This window comes from Balaenoptera musculus, chromosome 9 (genome assembly GCF_009873245.2).
Source record: "Balaenoptera musculus isolate JJ_BM4_2016_0621 chromosome 9, mBalMus1.pri.v3, whole genome shotgun sequence".
Classification (NCBI taxonomy): domain Eukaryota; kingdom Metazoa; phylum Chordata; class Mammalia; order Artiodactyla; family Balaenopteridae; genus Balaenoptera; species Balaenoptera musculus.
Window position 1 is genome coordinate 7,418,676 of NC_045793.1, and position 11,110 is coordinate 7,429,785.

The 11,110-nt window shown below is 42.4% G+C and overlaps 1 pseudogene; it reads left to right on the forward strand.

Annotated features, from left to right (window-relative positions):
• The first annotated feature begins 2,485 nt into the window (after positions 1-2,485).
• Positions 2,486-4,171, forward strand: LOC118901042 (annotated as a pseudogene).
• Positions 4,172-11,110: the final 6,939 nt, after the last annotated feature.

Sequence of the window (11,110 nt, forward strand, 5' to 3'; positions counted from 1 at the left end):
ATTATGTCGTAACTTCCTTATTCTATGATAATGACTTACAGAGGGGAAAAAAACACCCTCCTTCCTGATGGATATGAATGAGGAAGGATGCAGCCCTAAGAAATGCTAAACCAACACATGGAAGCGAAACCTTGTCCTGGTAACATTGTTTGAACCCCGCATTAAGCGGTCCCTGAACTTATCCTACCCGACTCTTCACGTATGTGAACCAGTAACGTTTTCTTACTGTTTAAAATGTTTTGGAATTGCGTTTCCTCTTACAAAACAGAGAGTCCTAAAAGACATAGAAATTGTTAACAGAATGAGGGTTTGTGAGTAACAGATCCTAAGGCATGAAATTGGCTGCACAGAAAAAGTAGAATGGGAGGAGTAATGACTGTCCTGGTCTGAGAAGGTGACAGTCTTTGTTAGGTAGTAACTGTCACCTCTTGTATCTTGGGACTCAGACCGTGTACATACTAATATGAAGCATTAGGGACTTGGTAGGGAGAAAAGAATTCAGATGTTGCAGCTTGCTTGTTTTCAGCCCTCAATAAGTTTCTAAAAAACAGAGACAGTCTTAGGCTGTCAAGACCTTGATACTTTTCAAGGTTACAGGGCAGTTATTTTGTAGAATGTCCCTCAATCTGGCTGTACCTGATGTGTCTTCATGAGTAGGCTCAGTTTATTTGCCTTCAGAGGGTTAGCCAAGATGTGATGCTGTGTTTATCTCATTGCATCTCATCGGGTGGTGCATGATTTCAATTCGCTCCATTACTGAGGATGTTCATGGTGATCACTTCACGTAGTGTCTACCAGACTTCACGATGAAGTTGCTTTCCCCCTGTTTGTAATTAACAAGCATTTCATGATTTTGTGGGAAGGTACTTTGAAGTCATGTGAATATCCCATCCCTCATCAAATTTTCCGTTCCTTTAGCCACATATTTTGTATATGTATGGACTCATAATAGTTTCCTATTTTTATTCCTATTTTGTCCAGTGGGTTATAATTCTATCAGTATTTATTTTTTTATTTTTATTTATTTTTTTTAATTTTAATTAATTTATTTATTTATATTTATTTTTGGCTGTGTTGGGTCTTCGTTTCTATGCGAGGGCTTTCTCCAGTTGCAGCAAGCGGGGGCCACTATTCATTGCAGTGCGCGGGCCTCTCACTATCACGGCTTCTCTTGTTGCGGAACACAGGCTCCAGACGCGCAGGCTCAGTAGTTGTGGCACACGGGGTTAGTTGCTCCGTGGCATGTGGGATCTTCCCAGACCAGGGCTCGAACCCGTGTCCCCTGCATTGGCAGGCAGATTCTCAACCACTGCGCCACCAGGAAAGCCCTCAGTATTTATTTTGATGCTCTCATTGTCCTAAATTTGGCCAGTGGGAGCCCCCTTACACAGGCTTCTGTGTCCTTTTGACTTGTTCTCATCATTCTTGAGCAACTTCCTTGCTATCTCTATCACAAGTTGTTCCAGGTGTGTCTTCTATTTACCCTGTTCCAGTGCTGCAGTTGGTCATTTCTCCCAAGACCCCTGGTTCCTTGTAATGGAGAGTGGGTTAGAAGCCAAGATCTGGCACTAGTTGTGCCCATTGCTATTTGAGGATTGCTACTCCCAGACCCTCTCAGTGGACAGAGCTAGGACATACATACGTGTAACACATACACGTTTACATTTACACTTATTTCCATATCTATTTTTATGAATGATTCCACACCAATACCACTACCATACCAGTGTCCGTTCTAGTTTTGTCCCTTCCCATATCAGTAATTCTCATCTCCAGCAGTGAGCTTTGCTCCCATTATCTGTAATATATTTATTTATCTGATCAGTCCTCCTGTAAGCCACCTCATGGGGCCACTGCCACCCCTTCCCCCGAGCAGAGCCCCAGTGGGGCTCTGACATCCTGCCCTGGGCCACCCCACCCCCTCCCATCCCCACCTGGTGTAGATGCTTACCTTACTCAGCTCTACTTAATGATTTTGGAACTGAATTGTTCAGGAAAGGAAGGGAGGAGAAAGAGGAAGGAAAAGAAAGAGGAGAAGGGAAGGAGAAGATGGTGACACTATTAATGGAAATGGTTTAGTTGACAAAATGAATCAGTGTAGAAGTGAAAAAGATCAACAGAGGTGATAAATTTAATATGTGAGTGGATATATGACTGAAATTAACCCCCAAACTGAATCTAGTACAGATTTGAAAGTCATTTAAATAAAAGTGATTCTAATGCTATAAAATTAGGAGTAATTTACTAAGATCATAAACATCAACAGCCAATTGCAGATGGCCATGGGCTGAGGTTTGGAAAGCACACCCAATCCAAGGGCAGCACCAGGAGGAAGAGCAGTCCCAGTCATTCAGCAAACGTCGATGTGGCCGGATATTGTCCCTGCCCTCGAGAAGCTCACAGTCAAATGGAGAGAAAGATGAATAATGGGCAGATATAGGAAAGCGGAATAAGCGCCAGGCGAGAGGGAAAGCAGACGCGTGAGGATAGCTCACAGGAAGGGCCTTAACCCACATTCAAGAGGTCAGGGAAGTTGTCCCAGAGAAACGACACCTCAACTCTGTCTTGACCAATGAGAAGCAGGTTGCACCTGCCCAAGAGGTAAACTTGAAGTTGATTAAAATGCAGGTTAGATAGTCTAATGAGAACAAAGGAGGAACGAAATGCATGTTTTCGATGAAAGGGCTTCATGTGTGGTCTATGATAGAAGGCAGATTCCAGTCATTGGAAGGAGGCAATTAAGACTAACATGTTGAGAACATCCAGCCCTTGGATGATAGGAGATGTTGCCCACAGTCCTACAGAGGGAAGCCAGGAGGGGAACAAGAGGAGAAGCAGGTTCAGGGATGTGGCAGTGAGCCAGGGCTTGACAGAGCAGGATGCCACCAGCTGGTCCAAGGGGAAGCTCTGTGAGCTCCTGGTGGGCATCGCTGTGGAGAATGAGGCTGGCGGTTGCGAGATCAGTGAGCTGAGGCAGGTGGAAGGTGAGGCTTCCTGCAGCCGCCGCAAAGGAAAGCTGATTTTCTTCTATGAGTGGAACATCAAATTGGGCTGGAAAGGTATAATTAAAGAATCTGGTGCGAAGCACAAGGGGTTGATTGAAATACCCAACCTGTCTTAAGAAAATGAAGTAGATGACACTGAAGTGAACGTGAGTAAAAAGAAAGGAGATGGGGATATACTTGAAAGATCTTATGAAAACTGCAGACACCGCCAAGGTCAGGGAAGCCCTTGGAGATTACCTGAAGGCACTTAAGACAGAATTTACAATGGGAATGATTTTACCAACCAAAGCTATGGCAACCCAGAATTGACTGTTAAAAGGAAACTGAGTGAGAATACCTTGCAGATTCAGGCCTCCTCTCCAGTGGCACTGGGTGTAAGGATTCCCACTGCGGCACTGCACATGATGGAACTGTTTGACACAGCTATTGAGCAGCTGTACAGAATCTTCACTGTGAAAGATTTGGTGCAAAAATTTTCTAAATCTCCTGCTGTATTAGAAGCTGAAAAGGGAGGGAAACTCCAAATGTTTGATGGGGACATCACCGGTAAATACATAGAATTGTTAACACATAAAAAGATCATCATGAAATGGAGATGCAGGAACTGGCCAGAAGAACACTATGCAATAGTTGCACTGAATTTTGTGCCTACTCTAGGGCAGACGGAATTACAATTGGAACTGTGAAGGAGCTCCTGTCTGTGAAGAAGAGAAATTGAAATTCTGTTGGCAGAAGAAGCATTTTGAAGAAATAAAAGGTTTACTGCAGCTGAGAAGATTTTATAAGGGCGTTACTTTTTGTAAGCAGAAAAAGTGTAACATTTACCTCTTCCCTCTATCATTCCTTTAAAAAAAGAAAACAAATACTCTTAATTTATACTGGATTAAATCCATGAATTTATAACAGAATAGACAAAAAACACTACCATGTGGGACAGCTATACCCCTCCAACCGCCCCCCTCCCGGACCACATGCCAGGTTCCCCGCTGTCTTCTGGCATCTGCTTTCTAAACTACAACCAGCCACCTGCTCTGCTTTTTTCTTGGACCATGTTGTCCAGGCCCTTAGAGAACAGTTGGAACAGCCCTTTGGTTCTGAGCAGCCCAGCCCTATTATCTGGGTTAGATGCTGATGAGAACTCTTACCTGTAATATTCCTGACATCGTTTCTCCTGGAGTAGTTTCTACTACTATCAGAAAATAGATACCTCACTGGGCTTTTTAGTCATGTGAGAAGTGTGGTAAGATGGGTATCCCAGTTCCAAATAAAGCTCACAGTGCTGGAGTGGGGATGGTTTTATTTCCCCTTCCTGGCACTGAAGGGTCCTCAGGTTTTTTGGGTTTTGTTTTGATTTTCTCTCTCCCAGTATCTTGTGCCTTTAGTAAAATATGGGAATTTTGGCACCCCTGGACGTGCTTTCAGACATAAAGCTCAAGGAAACGAATCCACCTCATTGTGACCTTTCTAGGTGAGAAAATGACACTATTCCGAAACTAGGCTCAATATCCCAGACTGAAATGGGACAAGAGCTGGTCACTCTTCCAGGACAGAGGGGAAAGGGAGAAGACAGAAAGGGCAGTTACCCCCGTGCTGGGAGGCTTGGATTTGAAGAGCATCAAAGTGTGGCTGTTTTAGGGTAAGAAAGAGTTGGAGCACCGACATTTGAGTCTGCGCATTGAGATTACATGAATTCCTTTTCTTAAGTCTTGTCATAGTGGCAGCATGTAGAATTCTGTAATTCCAGCCTGTAAGACGAGGTCCTTCTTTAATAAAAATTCAGCGAGTTCCAGAAGAGCCACGATAATAGCACAGATCACTTGCTACTTCAACATCTAACTCAGTTTCATCTCTCTTTTTTTTAATGTTGTTTTCATCTCTTGACATCTGTTAGTCTGAGAATGTCCCTGGCTGTATCCAGATATCACGTGCCTCAGCCAATACTGGCTTCCTTAGGAAATGGAGCAGTTTCTCAGTGAACTCCCTTCACTCAAGAAGCTCCTTTACCCTTTTCCTAGACTTCTCCCCCTCAGTTCTGTCCTCTCTAAAGAAAGCTTTCTTGTGTTCGGTTATGAAACATAGAATGAACCTAATCCCACAGTCTCCCTTTGACACCTTTAAAAAGAAGATTTTTTTCCTATTTTTCTCTAAAATGGGTTTCCTTTCCAAAAAAAGAAAATCATATCTTGTCTCTATTTTTGTATTTTATCCGATTATTTTAAAGTACCTACAAAAGTGGGAAAATGCTTCAAATATGTTAATGGAAAAAGAAAAACAAACAGCACCCAAGACTGGGTACATAGTATCTCAGTTTGTAAAAGAAAATGTGGGTGTATGTATTGCATATGCACACTGATAGAAAAAAAGATTGGAAGGCGATGAACTACAACATTCACAGTAGTAATCTTTGGGATTTTTTTCCTTCTTATATTTCTTTTGACCTTTCTGTACTTTCCAAATATTCCACAAATAACATTAAACTCTTTTTAACAATAAAAAAAACTATTTTTAAGTACCTCATGGAAAGTGCATATTATTCTGTTGATAAATCTAATATACGTTGTTGTTGTTCCTTGTCTTCTTGTTCTCTCTTCCATGAAATTTTTCTCATTTGCAGCAAAGTGATCACTCTTACCTCTCCTCTGACAATCCCTAAAATGTTGCTTTCCAAACTTTCATCCTCTACTTTCTTCTCACTCAACACCCTCTCCATGGGTGATTTCATCCACTCACACCTCACTTACCCATCACATACTGGCATTTCTCCTAAGCTCAAAACCCACGTTTACACCTGCCTACTGTAGCTCTCTTCTTGGATGCTTCACAGGCATCATAAACTCAACACACCCCAAACTGAAATCATTCCCGGCTTCACTCCTCCTCTCGTCCCTGCCTGACAGTAACATGTTCCTCCTTGTCTGTTCCCCATCTCATTGAAAGGCACTACTAGCTGCCCTACTGACCCTTCATTCCTCTTCCCCATATGTCTTGGTCAATCACCAATTTTTACACTGATTCCAGTTCCTTATTATCACTTTAATATTCCTGCGTTGCTTCATCCCCACTATCACCACCACCTCTCACCTGGATTAGCACGAGACCATCTCCTCATGGATAGAGCATCTCCTAATGGATAGAGCATCTCCTCATGGATAGACCATCTCCTCATGGATAGAGCATCTCCTCATGGATAGAGCATCTCCTCATGGATAGAGCATCTCCTCATGGATAGACCATCTCCTCATGGATAGACCATCTCCTCATGGATAGAGCATCTCCTCATGGATAGAGCATCTCCTCATGGATAGAGCATCTCCTCATGGATAGAGCATCTCCTCATGGATAGAGCATCTCCTCATGGATAGAGCATCTCCTCATGGATAGAGCATCTCCTCATGGATAGAGCATCTCCTCATGGATAGAGCATCTCCTCATGGATAGACTATCTCATGGATAGAGCATCTCCTCATGGATAGACCATCTCCTCATGGATAGAGCATCTCCTCTTGGATAGAGCATCTCCTCATGGATAGACCATCTCCTCATGGATAGACCATCTCCTCTCCAGTGTTCCTGACTCCAGTCAACTTCCACTGCCACATGCCCACCAGAGTGATCTTTATAAAATGCAAATAATTCCATGCCACTCCCCCACTTAAAATTTTTCACTGCCTTCTTATTGCCCTCAGGCTAAAGGCTTTTATTTTCTGGGCCCCTGTCTCCAGCTTCATCCCTTGTTGCACCTCCTCCCACTGTATCTCAGGTTTACTAAATAACCTGCCTTTCTCCAAATTCTCCATGTTTCAGTTATTTGCATGGGCCTCCCTTACACAGAATATCCCTCACTATAGATTCAAGCTATATTATGTTTTCCATCCTTCATGTTCCAATTCTTTGCATGGACTCCCCTATATCCACCATCTCCACCTGTCTAATTCAAGGTATAAAGCCACACTTAGGGGGAAGTTTATGCCTACATTAGAAGATAAGAAAGGTCACAAATCAATTACCTCAGCTTCCATTTTAAGAAACTAGGGGAAAAAAGAGTAAGTGAAACCTAAAGTAATCAGAAGGGACATCCGTGGTGGCACAGTGGTTAGGAATCCGCCTGCCAGCGCAGGGGACATGGGTTCAAGCCCTGGTCCGGGAGGATCCCACATGCCGCGGAGCAACTGAGCCCATGCGCCACAACGACTGAGCCTGTGCTCTAGAGCCTGCAAGCCACAACTACTGAGCCTGCGTGCTGCAACTACTGAAGCCTGCACGCCTAGAGCCTGTGCTCCGCAGCAGGAGAAGCCACTGCAATGAGAAGCCCGCGCACAGCAACAAATAGTAGACCCCTCTTGACACAACCAGAGAAAACCTGCGTGCAGCAACAAACACCCAACACAGCCAAAAATAAATAATTAATAAATTTATTTATTTATTTATTTATTTAAAGGTAATTTCTTTTTTTAAAAAATTTTTATTTATTTATTTATTTATGGCTGTGTTGGGTCTTCGTTTCTGTGCGAGGGCTTTCTCTAGTTGTGGCAAGCGGGGGCCACTCTTCATCGCGGTGCGCGGGCCTCTCACTATTGTGGCCTCTCTTGTTGCAGAGCACAGGCTCCAGATGCGCAAGCTCAGTAATTGTGGCTCACAGGCCCAGCTGCTCTGCGGCATGTGGGATCTTCCCAGACCAGGGCTCGAACCTGTGTCCCCTGCATTGGCAGGCAGATTCTCAACCACTGCGCCACCAGGGAAGCCCCAATAAATTTATTTTTTAAAAAAAGTAATCAGAAGAAAGGAAATAAAGATTAGAGTTGAAATCAATGAAATAGAAAACAGAAAAACAATAAGGAAAATCAATGAAACCAAAAGCTGGCTCTTCGACCAGTTAAAAAAAAAAAGATAAACCTCTAGCCAGACTAATCATAAAAAAGAAAAGACAAAAATCGTCAATATTGTGCTTCCCTGGTGGTGCAGTGGTTAAGAATCCACTTGCCAATGCAGGGGACACAGGTTCGAGCCCTGATCCGGGAATCCCACATGCCACAGAGCAACTAAGCCCGTGCGCCACAACTACTGAGCCTGTGCTCTAGAGCCTGCGAGCCACATCTACTGAGCCTGCGTGCCATAACTACTGAAGCCCACGCACCTAGAGCCTGTGCTCTGCAACAGGAGAAGCCACCACAATGAGAAGCCCGCGCACCGCAAGGAAGAGTAGCACCCACTCGCAGCAACTAGAGAAAGCCTGCATGCAGCAATGAAGACCCAACACAGCCTAAATAAATAAATAAATAAAATTTATTTTTTAAAAAATTATCAATATCAGCAGTAAGAGAAGTGACCTCACTACAGAGTCTACAGTTATTTAAAACATAAAAAAGAATATTATTAACAACTTTATGACAATAAATTTGACAACTTATGTGAAATGGACAAATTCCCACGAATTACCAAAGCTCCCTTGAGAAGAAGTAGATAAACTGAATAGCCTTAATATTTATTAAAGAAATTGAATTTATAGTTAAGATCTTTCCCACAAAGAAAATTTCACTAGAGAATTTTACCAATTCTCTAGTGAATTGGTAAACTATTCCAGAAAACTGAGAAAGAGAGAATACTTCCCAACTCATTCTGTGAGGCCAGCATTACTGATTTATCAAAGCCAGATAAAAATATAACAAGAGAAGAAAATTAAAGACCAATATTTTTATACATAGATATATAAACTCTTAACAAAATTTTGGTAAATCAAATCCAACAATATATAAAAATGATAATACGTCATGACCAAGTGCAGTTTGTCTCAGGAATGCAAGGTTGGTTTAACTTTTAAAAACCAACCAATATATTAATCTATATGAACAAACTAAAAAAGAAAAACAATATGATGTATTCATGATTTAAAAAAAAAAATCTCTCAGAAAACTATGAATTAGAAGGGAACCTCCTCAACCTCAAAAGTGCATCTGCTAAAAACCTGTAGCTAACATCAAATAATGGGAAAGACGGAATTCTTCCCCTGATATCTAGAACAAAGCAAGGATATCTTCTCTCACGACTTCTCTTCAGCATCGTACTGGAGATTCTGGCCAGTGAAATAAGGAAAGTAAAAGAAGTGAAGGGCATCCGTAACAAAAAGGAAGTAAACTGTCTTTATTTGCAGATGACATGATTTATGTAGAAGATCCAATGGAATCTAAACAAAGCTACGAAAACTGCTGTGAGTTTAGTAAGGTTGCAGGAGACAAGGTCAATATACAAAAATCAATTGTATTCTACATACTTTCAATGAACAATAGGAATTTGAAATTTCTAATTTCAAGTGAAATTTAAAGAGTCACTTAAAATAGCATAAAATAGGGACTTCCCTGGTGGTCCAGTAGTAAAGAATCCGCCTTACAATGCAGGGGACACAGGTTTGACCCCTGGTTGGGGGAACTAAGATCCCACATGCCACGGGGCAACTAAGCCCGCACAAGCCAAAACTACTGAGCTTGTGCAACTCAACTAGAGAAGAGAAAACCCGCACACCCCAACTGGAGAGAAGCCCGCCCACTACAATGAAGAGCCCACGCGCCACAATGAAAAATCCCGTGTGCCTCAATGAAGATCCCGTGTGCCTCAATGAAGATCCTGTGTGCCACAACTAAGACCCAACGCAGCCAAAAATAAATTAAATAAATAAATAAAAAATAAATCTTTTAAAAAATAGCAAAAATACGTTAAAATATATGCAAGATTGCACACTGAAAATCACTAGTCACATAGCAGGTACTCAATAAATACTGAATGAGTAAAAAGTTGGTAGGGTCTAAACTCAAGGCTGTGAAGTCTCACTCCAGAGCCTCTCCTCTTAACCTTTCACAGCAAACACAGTAAATATTTTTTGTTTGTAATATAAAAATATTCTGTCTTTAAGTTTTACTATTTAATTTCCACAAGGGCATTGGTCTCTTTCGTAACAGCTACCAAATGTCTGGAACCTAGCATTTGGTGACAATAATACTAAAATAACCTCAGTTTGAGTCTTAAAACATCTTCTTAAGAATTCTTTCACCGTAGAACAATGAGAAATGGTGGCCAAGACCACTGGCTTAACAAACAAACAAAATGGCTGTGCAAGTTACCTATATTTGCAAACTTGGAAAGAATGTCTTATCACAGACAATCTCCTGCAAAAATGCTGGCTTAGTCTTACTCTCAATGTTTGGCCACACCTGTAGTGTGAACATTTTGCTGTTTTGAATCACATCAAAGGCAGTAAATACTCCAAGCTATTGGAAGATTCAATAAAAGTTGCAGTAGCTGAATATCATTACATCCTAAAAGGTAAGGATAGAGTCTGAGTACCATGTCTCAGCTATGAACAGGATGGAGTTAACGAACATGGTAGGCATTCTCAGGCAGCTGCCTGAGCAGCTAAAGGAGGTCTGAGTGTGTGCATGGGACCTCATTTCAGTCTCTCATCTTCATGAGTCAAGGTGGACCCTTCAAGGGAGAGCTCAATTCCTTCAGAAGACAATGTAAGAGCGTGAGAAAATGAGTATGATGTGATTTTAAGTTAAAAATGTAAGCTAGAAAAGTACATGCAGATTGTATCTCTGGCTACAATAATGTTTGCCTGAAGAGGCAGAGATTTTTTTTTTTTGGCTGCGTTGGCTCTTTGTTGCTGTGCGCGGGCTTTCTCTAGTTTGGGTGAGCGGGGGCTACTCTTTGTTACGGTGTGCGGGCTTCTCATTGTGGTGGCTTCTCTCTGCTGCTGAGCACGGGGTCTAGGTGTGTGGGCTTCAGTAGTTGTGGTTCACGGGCTCTAGAGCGCAGGCTCAGTAGTTGTGGCACACGGTCTTAGTTGCTCCGTGGCATGTGGGATCTTCCTCGACCAGGGCTCAAACCCGTGTCCCTTGCACTGGCAGGCGGATTCTTAAACCACTGCACCACCAGGGAAGCCCCGAGGCAGAGATTTCTGGAAACGAATCCCTTTATTTCCGAAAACTTCAGCTTTTCCTTCCCCTTTCTACTGAAGGGGACTATATCAGAACCATGGGAAAGACAGTCAGGACCATTCCTGAGTTCTCCAGCACATAGAAGAAATGGTTTCATCCCACAGGGTTTAATTCCCC